Source organism: Cupressus sempervirens, chromosome 2, assembly GCF_028749045.1.
Source record: "Cupressus sempervirens isolate cs-2001-9-10 chromosome 2, ASM2874904v1, whole genome shotgun sequence".
Taxonomy (NCBI): Eukaryota; Viridiplantae; Streptophyta; class Pinopsida; order Cupressales; family Cupressaceae; genus Cupressus; species Cupressus sempervirens.
This window is the reverse complement of record NC_143119.1, coordinates 394,839,217-394,863,869: the sequence shown is the minus strand read 5'-3', so window position 1 is coordinate 394,863,869 and position 24,653 is coordinate 394,839,217. Positions and strand designations below refer to the sequence as shown.

Below are 24,653 nucleotides of genomic sequence, written 5' to 3'. Positions count from 1 at the left end.
TGCATTGTGTATTCTCTATGCTATTGTTTTGGGTTTTGGGTTGACTAGTGTTGACCAGATATAGGATGTCTACCAGAGGCTTGGGAGTTATGTGATTGTAATGTCATGATGATGTTTTAATCTCGATCTTTACAAACCCAACCATGGTTATGTGATGGAATGCTCTATGTATTGGTTGTAACTACTGATTGTTATAGTTGAGATTCTTATGTATGAGACACTTGACTTAACCATTTTTGGTCATCAATCAGTTATCTTTGGTTATTTTCTAGTCGCCATGATGGGACTGTAATGTGGATTTATTCTTGATGATGTCATGATGTGACATGTTTGACTCAACCATTTTTGGAGTCTTCAATCAGTATGATTGAGATATATTTTGATTATTGAGAACCATTGGATACTTTTGATTATCAGTGATACTTCAATTGCCAATAGAGAGCTGTTGTGTTCATGATTTTCTATGGATGCTTGCTCATGGAGATTTGATGCTTTTATGCATATTTGATGATTTTATTATGGATTATCTTTTGTGATTTTGAGATTTATGATTCCATGAGCTTAGGGTAGGTTATTTGCGTGTAGTGTTGGGAAGTGGCTTACAATGGGGGCTAGGGCCCTAAGAGGCTACCAAAGTAATTCATTGTAAGTTGGATTAATAAGTGATAACATTCACACCTAATACTAACTGAATGAACCTAAAAAGATAAGAGTTTTGGTTCTTGCCCATGCCTTGAGTGCTTATACAAGCTAGGATGGAAGTAGTGAGAATGCATGGTTGCAACCTTGCATTCCATAGTATACCTTGTCAGTATGAGAGGATACTAGTGGCCGCATGAGATCAGTATGGACCCGTGGAGTTTAGCTAACTGTCAGGGTAACTTGTACGTGATAAATATGATGACACTTTCTCGCCTGCATAGTAGGTTCCTACATGTCATTGTGTGCCTCTAGGAATTAGATGTCTATTTTGTGTTTGGAACCTTTGAGTTAGTATACTTTTAGGATTCCTGAACTTATAGAGATTTATGTCATATGTTTTGGATAGCCTATTTGGGACTTAAGATTATCTCCTCAGCACGGTGGGAGTGGACCACTTAGGTACCACGTAGTTGGGTGGTAGTGTTTTTCCACTCTTATCATTTGAGATTCATTGAGACATCGTGGCTGATGCATCCTTCATGATGGTGGATATGTATCCTTTCATTGATGATTAGCATATATTAGATGATGTTATCTTATGCTTATATTTGCATGTTATATTACTTTCTGCATATGATATAGTATATGTTAGGAGTGACATTCCTACTATGTTAATACCGATGATCTCTTCGGTGATTTGGGAATGTTACGCACGGAGGGATGGCTAGGATCCATGATGGTCTAATGATGCTATTAACGGTTGGGAGGAACCGTGCACTTAGTTTATTATGTTTGATCTTTATGATGGATGATGTATCATGTGATTATCTTTACTTTGATTTGAACGAGATGATGTACCATATTTCACATATGTATATTCTTTTGAGCTTTTCATACCCTTTGACATGTACAGTGGATGATTGAGCATTTGAAATGTAATGTATAAACATTGGAATTATCATTAATATTTCATGTGGATGTTGTACTAGATGGATTCATGTATGTTAGATGTAATTCAACATTAAGGGGTCTTTAAAGAATGTAATCTATATGTATGTTATGTTTACTTTCAGATGGACATTGCTATTGCTTCTGTTATTATGCATAAGTTATATGTGGTATTACTTTCATGTTTTAGAAAAAAAAAAAAATGCTACCAAACTTAGTGGAATTCTAGGTTAATTCTTTGGATCCTTTGGTGGGGCATTACAACCATCCACATATCATTTCTCATCTTGATAATGAATCTGATATATCACAAAAAATGAACCAAAGCATTCATGTCAAAATCATATTCAGTTATTTTTTGATAGCCTTTTTGCCACCATATGGATTACAAAAAATGTTAGTTCTTCTCTTGCCATCTGCCCTGATGATGAATCATAGAATTTGATCCAAAATGTAGGCAAAAAAAATATAGATGGTCTAATACAAAAGGGAAAAAAAATCTTGAAATCATAAGGACTGTGGAAACTTCATGAATTTGATATTAACTCTTACCCATTATTTATCTCTGTTGCACATAATTATATGATTGGTAGACCATCAATTAGACAGTATGCATCTTAGTAGCTATCAGGTACCAGTGTAGCTAGACAAAATACATCTTAGACACCTATAGGTACAATACCAATGTAGCATCCTCTAACTTAACTACACCATACTATCAAGAGAGTGCTTAGTTGTCATTAACTTGTGTTTCTGGCATTGAATGTAATGCTTATTACTTTTAGGAGAGTGACCATTAGTAAAATTCTTGCAAAATATTTCAAAAAAATTGTACTTGTCATTACACTAACTGAATATCATTTATCACTTATACTGCTAACACATACAAGTATGGATTAAGATAATGGCGAGTGGAAGTGGAAGTAGAGAGAGTTTAGGTGGGAACCAAAATTTGAATTCCTCTGTACTTGGTGAGCAATCTTGGGATTCCCCTATCAATTTTGGGGATGGTGTTTATGGAGATGATGATGATGGCAACTCCTTTGAGGATGTGGGTGGGGGACCCAAACAGATGGGCAGGGGACCCAAATAGAATAAAAAATGGTCTAGTCTATTTGGGATTCGACCCACTAGAAAGTTTTCTTTCCCACTGGTCAAAGATATCTCTGTGAAGGATACAGGTAAGTTCTCCATTGAAATTCTTGATCAGATCATAGATAGAAATATTTCTTGCATGGATTCCACCTTGTTTGGGCGCTTCATTGGATCGCGACCAAATATTGAAGACATGCATGCTTTTGTCTGAAGAAAATGGTGTTTAAAGGGTCAAGTGGACATCTTTGTTATGGCCAAGGGCTATCTATCTTTTTTTTTCTCTTGTGATGAGGATAAGAGAGATATCCTATGTTGCATCCCTTGGGTTATGGGGAAGCATACCATGCTATTACAAAAATGGGCTCCAAATCTTTACTCTTTGGATGATTCAGCTATTCAAGCCCTTATGTGGGTTAAGTTTCAGGGTCTCCCTCTTGAGTTTTGTGTGGAAGATATTTTCAAGGGCATTGCCAATACTTTTAGAGAACTCCTCTCTTTAGATCCAGTGACAGTTTTAAGGAGGAGACTGAACTATGCTTATTTTTGTGTTGGGGTTTCCCGTGGGGTGGGTTTTTCAAAATCCATTTCATTGAAATCAAAACTAGGTGTTTGGGACCAAAGGATAGAGTACGAATCAATCCCTTTCGCTTGCTTCCATTGCAAGAAAGCAAGCCATTGGGCAAAGCAATGCCTGTCTCTAAAAGGAAAAGTTAAAAAGACTATAAAGAAGAGTAAGAAAATTTGGGTTAAGAAAGACCTATCTAAAGATATGGTGGCTGCAGTTGAGGGGCGTGCTCCTCTAAAGGACCAAACCCAAAAGGATAGTTGCTTTATGACTGGAATGGAAGGTGCCCCCCACTTTGATCTTTTAGCATAGAAAGATGTTTCTAAGGAGGTTGGAAAGATTATCGACCTGACAAAGACTGTTGGGGAGAATACTGGTCTGGATTTCCCCTTGAAGGAGCTTAATGAGGACTCACCATTGATGGTGACTACAGGGACTTCCCCTTCTCAGGTTCCCTTGGTTATCCCTAAGATTGTTTATTTGAAGAGGAATCAGGAAGCTTCGGATAGCCTTTCTATGGAGAATCAAATTTCTATTTCTTTGGCTCGAGTACCTGTGCTAAAGAATAATTCCTTTGTTAGTGGAGTCGTTGATGATATTCTCACTATCTTCCATGTTGAGGAAGCAGTTTTGGAAAAGGATAATTCTAAGGCCAATTGGACAACAGTTGAAAATTTTTCTAAGGGTAGGAAGAAAAATAATAAAAAACAAGATGAGGATACTGCCCTAGTGAAAAGCAATAAGAAGGGTTCCAAAGTTGATTTGAAACCTATTAAGGGTAAGTCTAGTCAGTCTAAGAAAGGTGGACCCATTGTCAAGAATGGTGATGTTGGGTCTTCTCCTTCTCCTATTGGTAGATGTTTGAATCAGATCTTAAGAACAATGGAGGCTATTAAGAACATTGCAGATGGTAGTCAGAGAACTATCCTTGATTCAAAATTTTTTGTTAAACTATGAAGATAATTTCATGGAATATAAGAGGGTTAAATAATCCTCACAAACAAGATGTTTTAAGAAACATGATTAGGGATAATAGACCTAACATTTTTGTTATCTAGGAAACTAAGATGCTAAAGGAGAAGCTGGAAGGTTTTTCTATTTTTAAGGGGGGAAAGATTATTGGCAGTGATTCTAATGGAGCTTCTGGAGGCTTGGCTATATTTTGGATTAATAAATGGATTCAGGGGGATCTCCTCTATCATAGTAGAAATATGATGAATGTGCATTTTGTTAATACAAAAGAAAACTTTAGTTGGGTTTTGACTAATGTTTTCACCCCCAATACCAAATGGAGAAGGAAGGCTTTGTGGGAAGAAATTTCTTATCAAAGAAAGTTTTTTGCCAAGGATAAGTGGTTGGTGATTGGAGATTTTAATACCCCCTTAAAGGATTATAAAAAATGGGGAGGTAATCAGACCAATTTGGATAATATATTAGATCTTATGCATTTTATTGACTCTCATATGCTTCATGACATTGAGTTACATGGGATTGAGTACACTTGGAAGAATAGGAGAATAGGTAAGGATCTTATTCAGGTCAGACTAGATCAGGCTCTTATTATCAATGAGTGGATTTTGAATTATAAATGTTCCCTCAGTGCCCAGGTTAGGGTTGGGTTGGATCACTATCCTATTTTCTTCTTTGCTGACCAATGCATCTTCAAGAAGAATTTCCCCTTCAGATTTGAAAAAAATTGGACCCTACATCCTACTTTGGAGAGTTTTCATTCAGGAATGGTGGAACATTAATGTTGAGGGTACTACTTTGTTTAGAGTGTTAGTTAAGTTGAAAAATGTTATGAAAAACATCAAAATCTAGAATAAAACCACCTTTGGTAACATTTTTTAGAACAAAAACAAGATTGTGGAGGAACTCAAAGACATTCAAGAAAAGATTCAAGCTGATGGTTATGAGCTGGTTTCTAGGGAAGAGGAGAGTGATAAGTTGGTTGAACTTCATGATATTATTACTAAGGAGGAAATATTCTAGAGACACTGATCCTTAAAGGTTTTTCTTAAAGAAGGTGATAGGAATACCAAGTCCTTTCATAATGCTACCCTCAAGCATAGGATGGCTAATAGAATTTCCAAAATTAAGATGGATGATGGAATGACTGATAATGAAGATGTTATTAAAAGGGAGGCCATGTTGTTCTTTTCCAGCTTGCTACAATGTGACCCTGTCCCCAATGCTGAGAAGCAGAATTTGTTCCTGGACTATATTCCTTTTTGCATCTCTGAAGTCCAAAATTCTTTTATTTCGTCCATACCTTCTATGGAAGAGATTTCTAAAGTTTTTTTTCTCTTTTGAAGGTGATAAGGCCCCAAGTCATAATGGGTTTCCTCTCCTATTTTTTCATAAATTTTGGCATATTATTGGTTCTGATATTTGTAATGGGGTTAAGGAATTTTTTGGCTCAAGAAACCTCCTTAGAGAGCTTAATGGTACTTTTATTGCTCTTATTCCTAAGAAGTCAGGTGTTGATTGTTTGGATCAGTTTAGGCCTATCAGTTTATGTAATTCTTTTTATAAGATCATCTCCAAAGTTTTGACACTTAGAATTCTCTCTATTATTTCAGTTATTATTTCTAGACAGCAAAATGGTTTTGTTTCGGGCAGATAGATTTTGGATTCCATTATATCCATTCATGAAAAAATTCATTCTCTTATGGTTTCTAAGAAGGAAGGGTTTCTTCTTAAGCTTGACCTTTCTAAAGCATATGATAGAGTTGACTGGAACTTCCTTCTAAGGGGGTTGGAAGATTTTGGCTTTAATAAGAGATTTAGGGATCTTATTTTTATGTTAATTTCTTCGGCTTCCTTCTATCCGCTTGTTAATGGCTCCCCTTCCCCCTTTTTTAAGGCTTCTAGGGGCCTTAGATAGGGATACCCTATTTCTCATATTCTTTTTATTATCTTGGCTAAGTGCTTGGGAAGATATGTTAATAATATGGTCATCAAAGGAGACTTTGTGGGTCTTAGTTTGTCTTCCTCACCTCTAGTTTTCTTGCATCAGCAATTTGTGGATGATTCTATTGTCATGGGGGAGGCCTCAGTGTGTAATGAAAGGAATATTAAGAGGGCTTTGACTGACTATGGAGATGCTACTGGCTAGATCATTAATTGGAATAAAAGTGTGATTTACTTTATCAATGTTAGTAAAGCTAGACAATTAAAGATTAAAAGGATTATTGGGTGCGAGAGTGGTTCTTTGCCAAGTACTTATCTGGGGTTACCTATGGGTTTATCCCCTCCTAACAGCTTTTAGAATTCTTTGATTGATAAGATTCATGTCAAACTTGCTGGCTGGAAGGGTTCTCTCCTCAGTTAGGCTGAGAAGGTGATTGTTTTGAAATCTATTCTTCAAAGTGCTCCACTTTATGCCTTGAGTGTCTTTAAGATTCCGAGAAAGTTTTCTCTTGCTATTGAGAAAATTTAGAAGACCTTTTTGTGGACTGGTATGGAGTCTAAAAAGAGACTCCTTATTACTTGGGAGAATGTTTGTATTCCTAAGGGGAAAGGTGGGCTTGGGTTATGAAGGATTTCTACTATGAACAAACTTTTACTGGATAAACTTCTTCGGAGATGGCATAGGGAAGAGGAGGAATAGAGGAACATTTGGGTGGATAAATAAAATTTGAATAACTTTTATTTTCAGCATTTCCTTTTCTTTGATGTTGATCAAGGGGGATCTCAGATATAGAAGAATGCTAAAAATTTTAAACATATATTAAGGAAAGGAGTTAAATGGAAGGTTGGTAATGGATTAAAAGTCATTTTTTGGGAAGACATTTGGATTTTGGATCACCCCCTTTTTGATGACCCTAGATGGAAGGGGTTTATGGTGTAGTGCAAGAATTAGTTTGGTTCTTTGGTTAGTGATTACTGGAATAATGATATGTGGGTCAATCTTCTTAGGGTGGACCTAAATTTGGTGGAGCTTGCTAAATGCCTAAATTCTTGTTGTTTGAATTATGAAGAGGATGTTCTAATTTGGAAAGATGATCCTACTGGAGAATACTACATTGCGTCTACCTACACAAATTCTTTTGAGGATCATGATGCACCTTGCTGGGCTACGGTTTGGGTGAAAGGTATGACCCCTAAAGTTAATATTTTTTTCTGGATTCTTTTGCAAAACAAAATTTTAACTCTTGACAATCTTAAGAAGAGGGGGTTTTTCATTGTCAATCGATGTGTCCTCTACAAAAATGATGGGGAGTCAGTGGACCATATTATGCTCCACTACTCCTTTACTAAGCAGGTTTGGGATTTTATTTAGAGTTTGATGAACATGGATTGGGTATCCCATGCTACCATTCAGCTTTTCTTTTCTTCCTGGAGAGCTCCTTCCAAGAATACTTTAATTATCAAATTGTGGGAACTTATTCTTCCTTATCTTTGTTGGGTATATGGAAGGAATGTAATGACAGAATCTTTAGAGTGGTGGAATCCAATCCTACTTAGGTTTTCCATAAAATCAAGGTCCTTTTGGATGAAAATATCAAAAATTGTGGTAAGGGACAGCTACCTTTTAATGAATGGGATGCTCGGGTGATGAATAACTGGAATATCAGGAATATGATTTTGAATACTAAAGATCCCAACCCTAGGGAAAGTGCTAGATGGGACTACCCTCTGACTAATTGGTTCAAAATTAACTTTGATGGGGCCTTGAAAGGGAACTTGAGCATTGCTAGTAGTGGAGTGATGATTAGAAATTCTAATGGGGACTTTGTTGGTGGTATGGAAATACCTTTGGGTCATCAAACCAATCATGTTGTTGAAGCCTCTGCTACACTTTATGGTCTTATTTATGCTAAAGATCTAAACTTGAAGAACATTTGGATTGAAGGTGATTCCCTCAATATTATAAACTGCTAAAATAAAATTTATCCACCTTCATGGACCATTAGTAATATTATGTCTAAGGTCAATTATATTATTAACTCCTTTCAAATTTTCATTGTATCCCATAAATATAGGGAAGCTAATGGTTTAGTTGATTGGGCTTCAAACGTGGCATGTTGTAATGATCAAAAAATCATATGGGATTCATATGACTCTTTACCTATTGATGGTCGTGAGCATGTTAAGTAGGATAAATGGAAATCCCACCAAAAATCCTTTAATTATAATGTTGTCAGAGAATTATGATTTTAACTCCTTTGGAGTGAGGTGAAAATTATTTTGAGAAATGTGGGTGGATCGCACGGTTTATGGGTTTCCTCTTTCTATCCATGCTTAGGTAGTGGTATTCGTAGAGTTTTTGGGGGCTTTCACTGCGTGCAAACTAGTGCTTTTTTTGTAGAGATCATGGGAGGTAAGAGGAAATAGGTCAAACCACCTAGCTATGTGGATTGGAAGAAGAAAACTGAGGTGTGGAATATCCTTAGGTGTGGGAATTTTACTAGTTACATGGAGAGACTCAAAGGTAACAACCCAACTATTACGCACCAGTTTGTGAAATCTTGGAAGGATGGTTCTATTATGGTTGGAAACCAGAGGCTGTAGGTTACAAAAGAAATCATTGCAGAGGCTATGGGTTTGGAGTTGGATGGGATGAATTTCTATAGGGAAAGGAAGATCTCAGATAAGGCGATCGATGGCTTTGCTGAGACTGAACAGGAAAGAAATTGACTGGTTAAAATAGGTACTTCTTATTTTAACCTGGCTTCTGTATCTCGTCTGTGGCAGTTTGTGTTCTATGTTATTATGGAATATCTGACTTTGGATGGTAGATATACAAAAATGTATGGTTACCATTTTGTGTTGGCAAATTATTTTTTTCATGACATTAGGGTTAATTTTCCTTCATACCTATTGCAATCTCTCTCCAATTCTACCCTAGCTATTTAGCATGACCTGACTGGTGAACATCTTTGTCATAAAGGATTAATGGTTTTGATTACGAATGTGCTGAAATCTTAAAAAAATCCTAAAACCTAGAAATTTTAAAGGGGAAGATCAAGATACTGAAGGAAGTATTCAGGAAAAGGGCTATGAATCTGAGACACAAGATGAGGTAGAAGGGGGTCTAGTTAGTCCTAAAAGAGGTTGGGGGGGTAGCACTAAAAAGAAAAAATAGAGTGTTGAGAAGGATGATTCTGATCAGGAGAGGGAAAGTGATTTTGTTGATGAAATTGTTAGAGAACATGCAAAAAATTGGGGATGTAGCAAAGGGAAGGGAAAAGGTCATATTGATGAGAGGGCTTCTCCTATGTCAGATGATGAGCCCCTTGCTAATCATTTGGAAATAAAAAGAAAGTCTTTACGGTGATAGGAACACAAAAATTTGAAAACAAGGATTGAGGCTTCCATCTTTATTGATGATGGTGAACAAGGGTCCAAATCTAATGGAGGTGATTATTTTGGTGGTGGAATTAGGCCCTCTAAAGGCTTATTTGGTAACCCTGGTTCTATACAAAAGGACATTGACATTCTTAAACATAAAATGGTGTTGTTGAACAAAGAAATGGAGCATATTAGCAAGATGGCCAAAGGGGAAAGAACATTAGGTCAGCATATCAACAAGCTCTCAAAGGTCATAGGTAATGTGGAACAAGTGAAAAATTTGATGCATAACATTCCTATGTTGGAAGCCAAGCAGAAGGTGATGGACAAGGACATTAGCAATATGTAGGGGAAGGTGTCTAAATTTGAAACTAGGCTAGGTAACATGGATAAACAACTCAAAAAATTGGGGCATAACATGACCAACTTCCTGAAAAAGAATGAGGCAGATGAAGGTTAGGTTTCTCCCCCAAGGGCAGACTCTCAAGATCCTAGCAAGTGTACTCGGGCCAATTCAAAGAAGATGGAGGAAACCACTAAGAAGGACAAGGTGAATGTTGTTGCTGAGGCTATGCATTCTCTGGTGGACTAGACTATGCATCTGATTAATAATCCTTAGCTGGTTGGTTGTTGTTCCTTTGCTAGTCTTTTGCTATCTTTTCTAGCAATGTCGTTTGTGACCTCTTTTTGTTTTCTGAGGTCTGTTTCATGTTGTTTGTTTGTTCTCTTTTCATGATACTTTCTTAATACTCTGCTGATGTAAGGTTTTGGGTCCTTTAAAACCTATTTTTACATAATCAAAACACATACAACTATAGTACATGTAGTTGAACATTACTATATTTTCAAGATATTAATCCTAGTAGCTGCTATGAGTGAAAAGGATCATAGAATAACAAAGCAATAAAATAAAATTCAAGTTAGAGAGTTGAGCCATGGGAAATGCACAAAGATTAATGGCTTAGGTTTGCCAGTAGTTTAGAATCATTTTTGTGTTGTTTCTAGCCAATAGTTTTCCTGCATTTCACTATTTTTAGATTAAAACTCTTTAGGCTGAACAAATACATTGCTTAGTAGATTTGTTGTATTTCTCAGATCTACATCATGGTTCCCAAAATGTAGATACTCAACTAGTCTTTAATATATGTGGTGCCAAATCTCTACTCCACAAAAAGGTAATGACTCCCAGATTAATAACTTTAGAAAGTTAGGGCATATGTTAGGAAACTGAGAGGTAGGAGTACATAATATAGCTATATGTGAAGTTATAAGAACACTATATATATCTTATGTAGGATTTATGCCCAAATTGAGATATATATAATTGTATACAGACATTCTATGTGCAATCAACCACCATAGTTTATTAGATGCCCAAATTCTAGAGAGCATTCATAATAGGGTGAAAGAAATTGTATCAGCATATGAATTACATACATTTCATCAATAGATAGGTTAAATTGATCTAGTTGAAATTTTTGATACTGAAGTTGAACCCTAAATTTACTCATTAATGTACAAGTAGTTAATACTATTGCATACCTTTTCAAATTTTCTAGTGTACTTTATTTTGGATGTTCCCCTTTCTCCTTTGCATCCAAAATGAACTCATTCCAGTCCCTCACCAAAACAAAGGGAGGATGCTCATACTTTGGGTTTAGGATGAGACTCTTTCTACATGAGTCCCTCACAACCTTAAGATGTCTAAAAAAAATTTGTAATGATTTCTTATGATCAAAAATATTACTACCAAACTCATGCTCTATATCTTTGATGAGCTCATCTTTTAAATTTTGATCTTGGAAGTTCCACCTTTTAAGAAAAAAACAAAATTGTTAGATATAGCTAGTATAAGAAAAGACTCGAACAAAAGGAAAAATGTTGCACCAATTAATGATATGAAAAAAATTGTGGGATAAAATTAGTTCAGTTATGATGTTCCACTTTTTACATATGGTGGGCCCGAATCTTTGTAGCATGAGGTCATAAAGCCTCCTATAAAATGTATCATTTCCTACAAAAAATGTCATGGGATAATTAATAGTAAGAACCATTAAAATGAATCATGCAAAGAATACTTTTTATAGTGAATAAAAAATGCATAAAATGAGATACATTTCATCTTTTTAGTGATCTATTTTAGGGTTGGAGCGTCAACTTGACCAAAATTGACCAAAAAAGAAGTTTGGAAAAAAATTTAAAATGTCTAAAACTAGTCAAACTCTACCAACGTTCTGTTGCTGATATTCTTAAACTAAAAAATGTATTGTGACCATATTACTCAGTATACCTTGAAAAAAATATAGTTCGTACTACATATAACTTGCCATGACCTTCATTTTTTGTCATTCTTAATTGATGTTCTCACTGATCATACTTGAGATATTATGGGAAACAAATATTGCTAAAATAGATAGTGAAGCTGAAAGTAAGCACTCTAAAACTCTAACAGGCAATAGCAATGATGTTGGAAATCATTGAAAACTGAACATTGAATATGAAAGAAGACTCCCACTTTTGGTTCTCTATAGAAAAATTGGTTAGTATCTTCTACTGAAAGCATGAAATTGCAATGTACCAAATTACTAAACTAGAGAATTACTGGTATAGACAGAAGGTCATTGATAGTTCAGATGATCCTACCAAACACCTAATAAAAAGGAATTCTAAAATAATTAAACAACTTGCACAATATGACATACTAAAGAAGGTCACGAGGCATCACTTCACATCAAAAGCCCTTGTATTCACCACTTCTTATCATGTTTACATCTTACAAGAATATCCTTATTACAATATAAAAAATAATTATTTAATGTACCTAGAATCTTGGGACATTTCAAAGGCATTGATTCACTATCGTCAATCAACAACGATGTTTGTATACTCCCATGCTAGAAACAAGGGTAGCTCCAATAAAATGATGGTGAATTATCACGGATACATGCACTATGATCTGCATCTAGCGGCGTACTAGATGGTGTATCTCCTACCACAAAAAAAATAATACACTATGTGATTCACCCAAGATTAAAGTACAAATTATCAACTCATAATTAACACAAAACCAAATATAGAAAAGCAAGTATTTACCAATTGGCCATCCCCTTGTTGCCAACATTGTAGTTGAAAACCTTGTACAGGCGTCCATCAACCTCATAGGAGTCTCTTGCACTGGATGACCTGAACAATACATTGTTAGAAAAGACATTTTGAAATAATAAAAGTAAGAGTTAAGAAGTTTTGAATGTTCTAAATAAAAAAATTCTTCTAACTTGTCAACTAAAAGATTATTTTACTAGTGGTAGTCCGAGCTCTACTACTACTGGCCTAACCACGTTGTCCTTCAGGTTGTGGATCAGTTGCCAAAAAATCCTATATAACAAGAATTTAGTAGTTAAAGTTTCTTACAACTCTTTAAAAAAATTGCATCAATAAAGTATTTTTACACATATTACATATTTTACTTCACAACATTAAAGATTATAAAATATAAATCTTTATTAAACTTTTATTATAACTAAAGATTCATTACTTCTTACTTCATAACAATGAGCTTACGCTCTCAAATCTTATAGCCTCTTCATCATCTCCTCAAATTCCATATTTGCCTCATCCAAAAATTTCATTATTTCTAAATTAATTTTTTAAATTTTTCTCTTCAACATTTTTGATACATTGGGAGTTTTAGCAATATCCTCATCAGAAGGTGTAGCTAGTGGCTCGATACTTACTGCTGGTGCTTTACCATTATCCTAAACATCAAATTGTTAGAGGAATATTAGTAAAACTATCATTAAAACTCAAAAACTATAAATAAAATAACGTAATAATATAACATTTTTCAACTATATAATTTTTACAATTTCAATAAAGTTTAGTCTCTCTAAAGAAGGGGTGGGAGTAGCATCCTGGTGGCCTTTATCATCTATCAGATCCATATCGTCCTGTCACAAAGATTAAACATAAAAAATTCAGCTAACTAAAAGCAATAGAAAATAAAAAATAACTTATTAACAAAATGGTATATACTACTTACAACCCTCATGATAGTAACTTTGTTTGTATCTATGCAATTTAAATGGTAATTTATTAGCAGTTCTTCCTGTGCACTTATTAATTTTATTGAACAAACAAAAACTTCATTCCCCTCATGCACCTCAAATATGCAATTGGGTTTCTTACTAGTTGAGGAAGGTCGCGTACTATTTATAAAACCTGCAATACTACCTATTTCTTTTGGTCTCCCATCAATGTACATAGCAAATCTTTTACTTTGATCATTTTCTTTCCATTGTATATAATTAGCTGATAGTGCATACCTACACATACTATTTTTATATTGAACAATCTGCATCCAATCAATGTAATTGTAACATGGACTGACATACTTGAACAATTTGACAAGTTTGATGTAACATACCTTTATCCCATCCATGGAAAATAGGCCCAATCCATGTAATGAGGATGGAGCAATGCGATATATTCTCTCATTAACACAAAAATCTGTGTTAATTGGAGGTAACTCATTCGGAACCCATTCTTTCTCAATGTGTGTGTACTAAAAGGGCACCTTAATGTCACCTTTGGTCTCATCATCATAAGAACATGACCCCCCATTAGGAAGGAAAAATTGTATGCGTTTATCAAAAAAAATTCTAATCTTTTGACCTCTAGTTGATCTCCCTATTTAAGCTGTACTACATGTAGAGCTTTCATCTACCATTTCCTAATTTCCCTCATTTGATGTAGATAGATCTAACAAGTACCTATTTGGTGGGTCCTACAATCCATCAAATGGAAAGTGAAAGTGACAAATATAAAATGTAGTAAGTTGAAAGTGATTATACAATTATATTTCTATACGGACCTTCTTTATCTATATATACATTATATGATTATATAATGTCTATTTATAACGTACGTGCTCAATGATAAACAAGAAGAATATAAGAAAATTATGTCTATTTATTGACTTATACCTACTGATCCATGTCATTGTGAATGATCCATGCCAAATGGGTCAAATTTCCTACATATGTTACTCATTTATCTTAAGTTAGCTAAAAATTACATGATATGTGTAAACAATAGGCAACATTAGACATGATACGCATATGTTGTAATCATTAGAAATGAACACAATAAATATGTAATCAAATTCCCTACATATGTTAATCATTTACCTTAAGTTAGCTAAAAATTATAAGATACGTGTATGCTACAAATAACTTAGAAGACAACATGAACAATAGGCAATGTCATAAACATGAACAAATTTCCCTTATATATTAAATGCAAGATCATCAACAAAAGGGGTGATGATGTACCTATAGTCAATTGATTGTTTGCAAAAAGGGTCATAATCAGACACAACATAAATATTGGTAACTATAAATAACATATGTTGTAATCATTAGAAATGAACACAATAAATATGTAACCAAATTTTTTACATATGTTAATCATTTATCTTAACTTAGCTAAAAATTACATGATACATGTATGCTACAAGTAACTTAGAAGACAACATGAAAAATATGCAACATCATAAATATGAAAAAATTTACCTTATATATGGAATGCAAGATTGTCAACAGAAGGGGTGATGATGTTTTTAGTCATTGATTATCTTCTTCTTCATCATCATCATCATCATCATCATCATCATCACCATCATCGCCATCATCATCACCATCATCACCATCATCATCACCATCATTTTGATTTAGTCGTAACCTGTACCATTTGATGACAAATAGAACTACTTTGAAGGTGTTAAATTCACACTCAATTATATCATCCAAGATGCCATAGTATTGATTTTGAGATTATTGAGGATGTATGTCATTTCTAGATGATATATTGGTGACCTCGAAAACTACAGTTATCCCAAAATCACAAGTTTTATTTGTGTCATCCAACCTTTTTATGCAAAATTTGTGGCCATGATAGTACATAGCTTTGTGGTGCTTGGCCTACAATTTTTGAAGTGTGTGTAAATTATTTTCATCATGAGTTGATATGAAACATATGTCGAGTTATGATCATTAATAAATTTCTATGTACCTCTCCACCTCTTAAACCCTTTACTAGATCAACTACCATCGGCATAACATTAGAATCTCCATTACGATGAGCTTCTGTAACCAATGAAGCAACACCTTCCCTTGTTAATGAGCAACCATTTTTTTGACATCGTTCAATCCATTCCATCATCCAGTCAAGATTGTTTGCAATATACAAATGTATTGCATCCCACTCTCGACCACTTTTTCAAAAAAATACACCAATTAAAAATAACTTATATTGAAGATTTATAAGAATTAATTAACTATAATAACATCTTAGATTTACCTCTCACTTTCCTTGATCTACCTTTTCCCATCAAGTACTCCCCTTCGAATTTGTTAATTGAATTTGGATCCCAAATACGATCTGCATGGATCTTTGTTGCAAACTTAGGAAGATATTCACTAATGTACACCATGGTCTGGTATACCATATATCCCTCCACTATAGAACCCTTGGGATGTGCTCTTTGTCAAACCAAGCCTTTCAAAAATTTCAAGTGCCTCTCAACTGTTCACATTGACCTGGTTGGTATAGGTCCACACAATTCAATCTCCTCAACTTGATGTATGAGGTAGTGTTCCTATGCATTAAAAAAACTTGGAGGTAGACATTTTTGCATTTCAAACATCAGAAGAGGAATTTTTCTCTTCCAATATTTTATATCTTCTTTATTGATTTCTTTAGATGACAACCACCTCATGTATTCTCCAAGATCATATATAACCTATTTGACATTGTTGGTGAAGTGTTCTAGGAGAGATAGAGGTAGAACATACTACAATATTTTAAAAATGATCTTGTCAATATTTTATAAAAGAATGCAATTAAAACTAAATGTAGTATATAAATATATAGTGAGTACAAAATAATATGAATTACCTTAATAAATGTATCCCAATCGTGTGTTTTCAACCCTGGCCCAAATTCACTTTTCTTTGATATGAGATTTTTTATGTTCACAGAAAATCCTATGGGAAATCCTATTTTTTTAATGACTTATTTTATAGCATTTCTTTGCTGCTCTAACAATAACCAAGGAAGGGCACTTGTATCAATCTAGTCTCTATTGTTATTTGATTGAATGCCATTTTTCATTGCATGGTTGGATTCTTCGATGTCACTACAAGTTTTGAAAATTTGATCTTTGTCATGCCTCCGACCATCCAAGATTTTTCATAATGTCTCTGTTAAATTGTTTCCAATATGCATAGGACCAAACAGATGCACAATTGGGAGTTTCTCATAGTACGACAACCTAGTAAATTGCGTATGATAAATTTTTAGTCCTTTTGGAAGTTGTTCATTGATGCCTTGATGACCTTCACAACCATCAATCACATCATCAGTAAACAAAACACAATATCGAAATATAAATTTGAAACAAAAACCATCAAATGGAATAACGTTACCTTGACAATTTATTTTATTGTATGTTAACTTCCATAGGTGAGGTTTCATTCTCTATGGTTGTGACATAGTCTCTTCTTTCCTATTGAAAAGATGTTTTTTGGTAATTCAGTACTTATGACTTCTATGCAAAAACTATCTATTCTCATCGAACACCTGCTTTCTTAAACTTATTGAATGATGAGATTTCATCTTTGAACCAAAAACTGAACATGCAAATTTTCCCTTTGTTTGAAGACCTACAAGATCGTGTATAATTAGATTAAATGTGTTAACTTTGACATAGTAAAAAAGAGGTGTCAAGAAGAGAACATACCACAAAAATGTGTTAGACAAGGGGCATCATGTATTGTCCATACAAGCATTGCATGAAATTGAAATTATCTTTGTCCTATTGGTCTATAGATGTCATACATAGTAACCCCATTCCATAACACCATCAACTCATCGATTAGGAGTTCAATATATACATTGATATCTTTAACTTGGTACTTACCTAGTTAAATGAACAAAAACATTACATAATTATTATGACCATTTGATTGATTAGTAATAATAAATTAATTTAGATGAGCACTAAATCAAAAAATACTTAGAAAAATCAGTGTCAACATTATGTGCTCTCTCTTTATGGACAACCAAGGAGGTATGTTATTGTTGATAACAAAAACAAGCCACACTAAGTAAGTAGATCACATCTCTCCAAAAGGATTGACACCATCTATTGCCAATGAAAGCTTGAGATTACGAGGTTCTTCTTTAAAGTGTGGCCATTTTTCCTCTATTTCCTTAAATGTTGGACCATTTGCAAGCATTCACATATTTTCATCTTGACTTCTATTGCATGCATGGTAATCCATAAATTGTTCCAAGCTATTGCACTTGAATAATCGTTGCAGACGTGGAATAATGAGAATATGCTGAAGAACCTTGCAAGGCAACTTTTTTGTTAATCGATTTGATTGATATCTACTAATATGACAAGTAGGGCATTGTGTTGCAAATTCATGTTTTTTATGATATATAATATGATCGTTCAGACATTCATGTATTGTTTGATACTCCATTCCAATATCTTTCATGATGCTAGATAATTCTTAGTACAAATGAGGTAGAATGTTTGATGGTGGTAACAAACACTCACCTTTCAACCTACGACCAAAAATATAATTTGTTAATTTAAAGAATATTAATTGCTACACGAACCCATTTTTAATTGTAAGGGAACTATGAGTAAAATAATGAAAGAAGATGGCATACCTTAACATACATGTCATTGTTATGTTGGATCAACCATTCATAACCTTCAAGTTCACCAATAACAATACAACGACAAGAAGAGTTGTTTTGGAGCCTTCATATAGGGATTGGTGTGCCTTCTCAAGTAAAGGTACATCAAGCTCTATGTCTACATCATCATCATCATCATCATCTTGATCATCGTGATCTTCATCATTTAGGTTTTCATCCATGGTATCATTACCTTCTACTTCAATATTCACACCTCCATGTTCCCTCATTTGGAAATTTGCATTCTCTGAATTGTCATGGTCCATAACATGAAACTTAGGGATGTTGACCTATATGAAAATGATCACTTTATATTAACCATGACCATGATGTCATCATCAAATCATGTCTTATGTAATGTATAAACTATTAAAATACATACCAATGGACGATATTTGTTTCCCCCTTCAATGTGACCATGTTGCCTACAATGCTGCTCAACTATTGTGATTAGATATCTTCAAGTCTTTAAGCCCTTACACATTTTGCAAGGACAATAAAATTTTCCATCACCTTTTCTTTTTAGGTTAGACCACAGTCTAGCAATTGTATCCCTATTTTTTTGTGCATTAATATCATTAGACATGGTCTTTCTTGAATGGAATGACTCATTGGTGGAAGAAGGATGATTTGTTTGCAACCTATAGATAGAGTAGTAAGAGAAAAACACATATAGAAAGGAGTTAGGTCTATGAACCAAGTAGGAGTTAGGACATGCTGGAGTGGGCTCAGCTCAAGATATTTTGGAATCTTGAAGAACCTAGTAAAGGTATCTGGAAAGGTGAAAATAAACAAGTATTTTTATAGCCACAAAGGAGGAATTGAGAGTATTATAAATAACGAAGAAGAAACTTAAATCCATACAGCTTCACCTCTATATACAATTTGACCTTTCTACATGTGAAATATGACAATATACAAAATTTCCAATCAGATTTTCACTTTAAAAAGAACACAAAATATACCTTTGCTACAATATCTTCTTCAGATTCTTCACTATCAAATTCTTCAGAACTGCAAGCTCCTATGTAGAAAAAAGATGAGATGTACTAAGTAATTTTGATGGGCAATATTTCAACAAATCAACTATATAAATTTTTTTTTTATGAAATTTAGTTGCTTTATTATGTACTAAAGACTTGGAAAGATGTTCCCACGTCCATCTATAGAATGCCAATCTGCATGGTTGTTTGCAAATAGTCTAGTATGGTGCCACTTTTGAACAACAACAAATGTCACTGGGGCTGGTAATTTGGCTCAAGAATTGCACAAGCCTATTGACACCATAGAATTTTTAGTTCATATAGAATTCAACTATCTTCTTTAACAAAATTCAAAGAGAATACAAACAAATGAATGAACCATGTCTATCTCAATTGAATATCAAGTACTATAGTGAGTATTAGGAAACTAACCCTGCGAATAGCATCCAGTTCATAAAGTAGAACTTTGTAAAATTGTCCTTCACATACACCATCACTGAATAAATAGAAAATTTGTCACTAAGGAGACATAAGAAATGTAGAACTAAATCTCACAACAAAAACCAATCAAAATGAAATAAATTACCTATAAAATATGATTCGTAGAGGCTTTTTTCATGTTGCTCTGCAAAAAGAAATCATTAGCTCCCTACAAAGAATCAAAGTGAAATAATCATTTGAATTTCCTAATATCATACTTTAAATTTTGAGTAGCAAGTGAATTTCCAAAAAGCATATTTTTTATTTTGAGAAGTAGTAACTTGTCTAAGAATTTTCAATTTCATTGGTTGGTTCAATGTTAATATAATGCATAATAATCAAGGTAGAAATTGTGCTCTAGAGAGTTTTCTGCTCTTCATCATTTAGTAATTTAGAACATGTCCCTAATCCATGGTGTGTGAAGTTGTAAAATTTTTCCCCAAGTCAATTCTTTGTGACTTCAAGCCAGTCTTGAGATGCAACCACCTGACATTTGCACCAAACCCAAAATATTAAGATAAGAATTTCTCATATGAATTATGTGAACTAGAACAACGACAAACAATGATCTATATTGAAAACTTACTTCCGCTATTTATGGACTAGAATCTTCTCCAAGGTGTGTATGTGTAACGTCTGCCTCACAGGAGTCTAAAAGACATTGTGAACTTTTTAATCATGTAATGTTTCTTACTTGTAATAAAACCTCAAAAACACAAAAGTCAAAAATCTAAAAAGTTCTCCACAATTGCACATTAAATAAATAGCAACAGATCTACAAAATTATAAAAAGGAAACTCAAAACCAACTTGTATTGAGAATAATTGGTCAAACTTGGATCACCTCAACATGAAAACTCATTTAAGATATGGTGATTAAAAGTTACATTTTTTCTCAAAATTGTTGCACCTTAGAGGACCAAATCTTTGTTGATTAGTTTAGCATAGATTGGTGAACAGAAAATTCATAATAAAAATCTAATTTTTTTCCACACTTGTTCAAACCATATAATGAATGACAAAAAATGAATTGTCTATGAGTTACACCAAATCCTTAGCTTTTAATACACTTCATAGATGAAAACATTTAATCTTAAAAGCCACCCAAATGAAAACACACAATATTTTGGTCTTTTTGTTTCAATAATCCACTTATCCAATGAGCAATCATATCATTAAAAGATTCATTACAGTATTTATAAAGGTCTTAAATTTTGTCAATTACAATCTTCCATAGAAAGAAAAGAAGTTACTAGTTGCCCAGCCTGGATAATTTTGTTGAAGGAGTTCTATGTTGTGGAACACTTCCAAGAAATGCAAGTTACACTTCAAAACAAACAAAAAAACACAAAGTCAAATGGTACTTTTTGCTTCTATAAATTCTAGTTAATCCTAATATTAACATAAAATAGAACGAGCTTAAATGACCATAAACAAATTGGCTTTAGAAACTTTCATTAATTCTTGGAAATTTTTGAAACATTTAAATTGAAACCCAAAGTAACATGAATATATGGACTTAGTTATCAAACATTATTTTAGTAGCATATTGAGGACTCAAAGAGCCTTACAGCAACCAAGGAGGTGGAAGTAATCCACCATTGGTAAGAAATAAAGATTGCATGTGCATATATCCTCAATTAGAGAGGATTATCTTAACAAGAACACATAAGAAATAAGATTAAATATCAGAAACAACAATAAAAAACTTTAGACTGGCCATTACATCTAGCCATCATTTGGATAAAAAAGTGGATCATCACATACACAAAATTGATGAACATCAGAAATAGTGATGAGCATATTACTTTCAGATTGATTTAAAGTTCTATATTTGATTGATACAATATAGAAATAATATTCAACAATATAAAACCCTTCACCAATCAGTAGTAAAAACTTCAAGAGATGATACCAAACCCTGTTGTAGCCCTAGGATTCTTATAATTTTTGTTGAATTTTTTTGTGTTTAGATTCAATTAGGGTTCAAATACACTTTTATATTTTAGTGTTAGTTGTCACTCAAAGAATGATGCCATCAATAATCACAATCAATGTCATGAATCTCTCTTATCGGTGACTTGAAAACCTCACTTTTGTTTTATAGATGCCTATTATGTTGTTGAAGTTTACCTAAAAATGTTGTCCTTAAAATTACAATTCTCTTGACATCTTACTTCTATTTGATCAATAATTGATTGTCTCATACATCTTTATATGCATATTTTTAGAAAATTTATGTGATTTGTTTTTCATGGTGCTTCCAAATTTGATAGTCTACACATACATGTTCAGACTATCAATGATTATACATTAAAAAAATGTCTCACAAAACCACCTTAAAAGTGCATATAAATAGAATAGTCAATTAAACCTACCTGATGTACCTAAGAAGAGAAAAGTCATCAATCCTTAGGCTCAAATTTGAAAGATCGAAAGAAAATTTTATAATATGCAAAGTCTTGTCTCAAGAAAGTCTATCATTATTTCCTTAGAATGCTTCAGCAAGAGAAATGGCTCAAACAATGAGTGGTTCATAAGATGTGTAGACTATCAACAATTGATAAATAGCATGATTACACATGTCACTAGAAATGAATGTCATGAGAAAGGACAAAAAATTTGAAAGAATTGAGACTAGCTCATCAATGTGGCTAATATCTTTAACTTGAAAACTACTAACATACCTAGATTTCCCTATAAATTTAATCCTGAATTTTCCACAATATACATTTCTTGTATTATATATCCCAACTCATATTAATTCTAAAACTTATAATATAATTCAATTGGAATTATAACTACCTACTTAGTCATTAACATTGGAAAAATCTAACAAATTCCTTAAATGCTCCATAAAAATGAAATCTGCTAGAGAATAATGATGTAGAAGGTAACCAAGTACACAAAATTAAGGTAATGTCTCCAACAAGAATAGGAAAGAAGATTCCAAGGTCACTCTAGTCCCAACAAAACATAAGAGGGGCACAAAGAGGCCAAAAAAATCTCAAGATAACAATAGTCTTCCCCAAAAACACATCAACATAAAAAACTACGAATAGACCATGAATGTGTTGGATGTGAAGTCCAACTATCATGTCTATTCACTTCATATTATTCTTATTTGTCTCTTTGTCTTTTCTTGAAGACTAATGTATAAATATAAGGGCAAAGCCCTATGTATGCAAGTTACAATGTATGAATAAATGATTTTTTCTTCTCTTAATGTGGATGTGGCCACAGATGTGGTGAACTATGATAATTCTTATCTCTTGTTTCTATTTGTGTATTCTCAATTGGTGTTTTAAATTAACAATTAATATCAAAACTATGTTGTTCAATCTAGGAAAGCAGAAAAGTTCTTATTGATGTCATACAAGCATATTTTGATTGTATTTCATTTTTGGAAAAGTGCCAACTGTTGTCTTTGGAATTCTTGATCTTGAAGGAGCCTCATTTTACTGTTGTCTTTGGAATTCCTGATCTCAAAGGGGCTTCCTTTTATTTTTTTAATGAATCCCATAAAAATAATGAAGAGAGAGTCACTAATGTGAAATTCAAAAGGGAGAGACTATTCAAATGCTATGAATCCACAATAGTAGCTAGGAGCTAAGAATATCCAAGCTAGTTAACATAGGGGCTTCCCTCTATATAGTTGTTGCAATTGAGTGTTTGGATGCCAAAGTGTCTAAATTGGAAAGTATTTGAAAAAATAAAAAAATTATAGAGAGCACTAAGGACATGATGAATTAGCAAAGCATAAGAGTTTTATGAAAAAATGGTGGATGCATAAATTTGTGGAAATCTTGGGAACAGTTATTACGCTAAGATCAAAATGTGTTTGACTTGACAAAAAAGTGTGATTTTTTTCTAGAAGATCACAATTTATTAATTGTTAGTGTAATGAAAATTATCAAACAATGGGGTTAGATACATTGTTCAATGATGTGTACTTTAGCCACATATTTCAGATTGCTCAAGTCTTAATAGAAGATTATAACTTTTCTTAACTTTGTTCCTTTCTATGGCTTACATGCACTAAATAGAGTTCATAAATGTTAATTTAAAAAAATTTAAGCTTTGACTCTTTTCTTAGGGAATCTTTCTTTCTTAACTATTCTGACTAGCATGGCCCTTGAGGCCTTGGTGATTTTTCCTAGTGATATGAAGAGATGGATGTAAATCATGGTGGTTTTTATTTTTGGTCTCTTGGGTATGTCTTTTCTAAAACCTTGTATTGTTACACTTCTTTCTTTCTTTTTTTTATGGGTCCCTATCTTTATTTTCTCATGACTTATAATTTACGGTTTAGCACTAGACACTATAGTTGGATTTTGGTTTCATATTATATTTGTATGGGTTGGATATCACCATCCCCTTTCTATTTAGAGGATAAATATTCCTCTTTATTGGAATGGTTTTACTCAATATATCTTGGGGCTGACCAAATACCTCTTTTGGGGTGACAAATTATGCCCTATTCATTTGGTTAACACTTGTGATTTCTCCAGCTGAAACGAAAGTTGTTGTCTTCATCTTAATAGAGTTTTAATTAAATGTTGCCAAGAAAATCAGAATTTGCAATTGAAACCCAGCCTTATTCATGCAATGATTCAATGCCATGGAAAATAGCATCGTTGAGTTCATATATTGAAGGTCTTGTTTCTTGAAATAGATAGCAAAAAGCTAACACATACAATGATTGAGAAACCCTGCTGGTGAACCCACCCTCAAGTGGGCCGGGCTATACAATAATGAATTTGTGTCCATAAATTAAAGCTATTTCTAACAAACATGCATATGAAATGTCAAAGCATTTACAAAACACATAAAAATTTGTAAGTGGATCCCTCGAAGAAAAATTTCACCTAT

General features: G+C 33.5%; 1 pseudogene; it reads left to right on the top strand.

Moving 5' to 3' along the window:
- The first annotated feature begins 3,013 nt into the window (after nucleotides 1-3,013).
- Nucleotides 3,014-24,653, top strand: part of LOC149572801 (uncharacterized) — an 89,134-nt pseudogene continuing 67,494 nt past the window's right edge.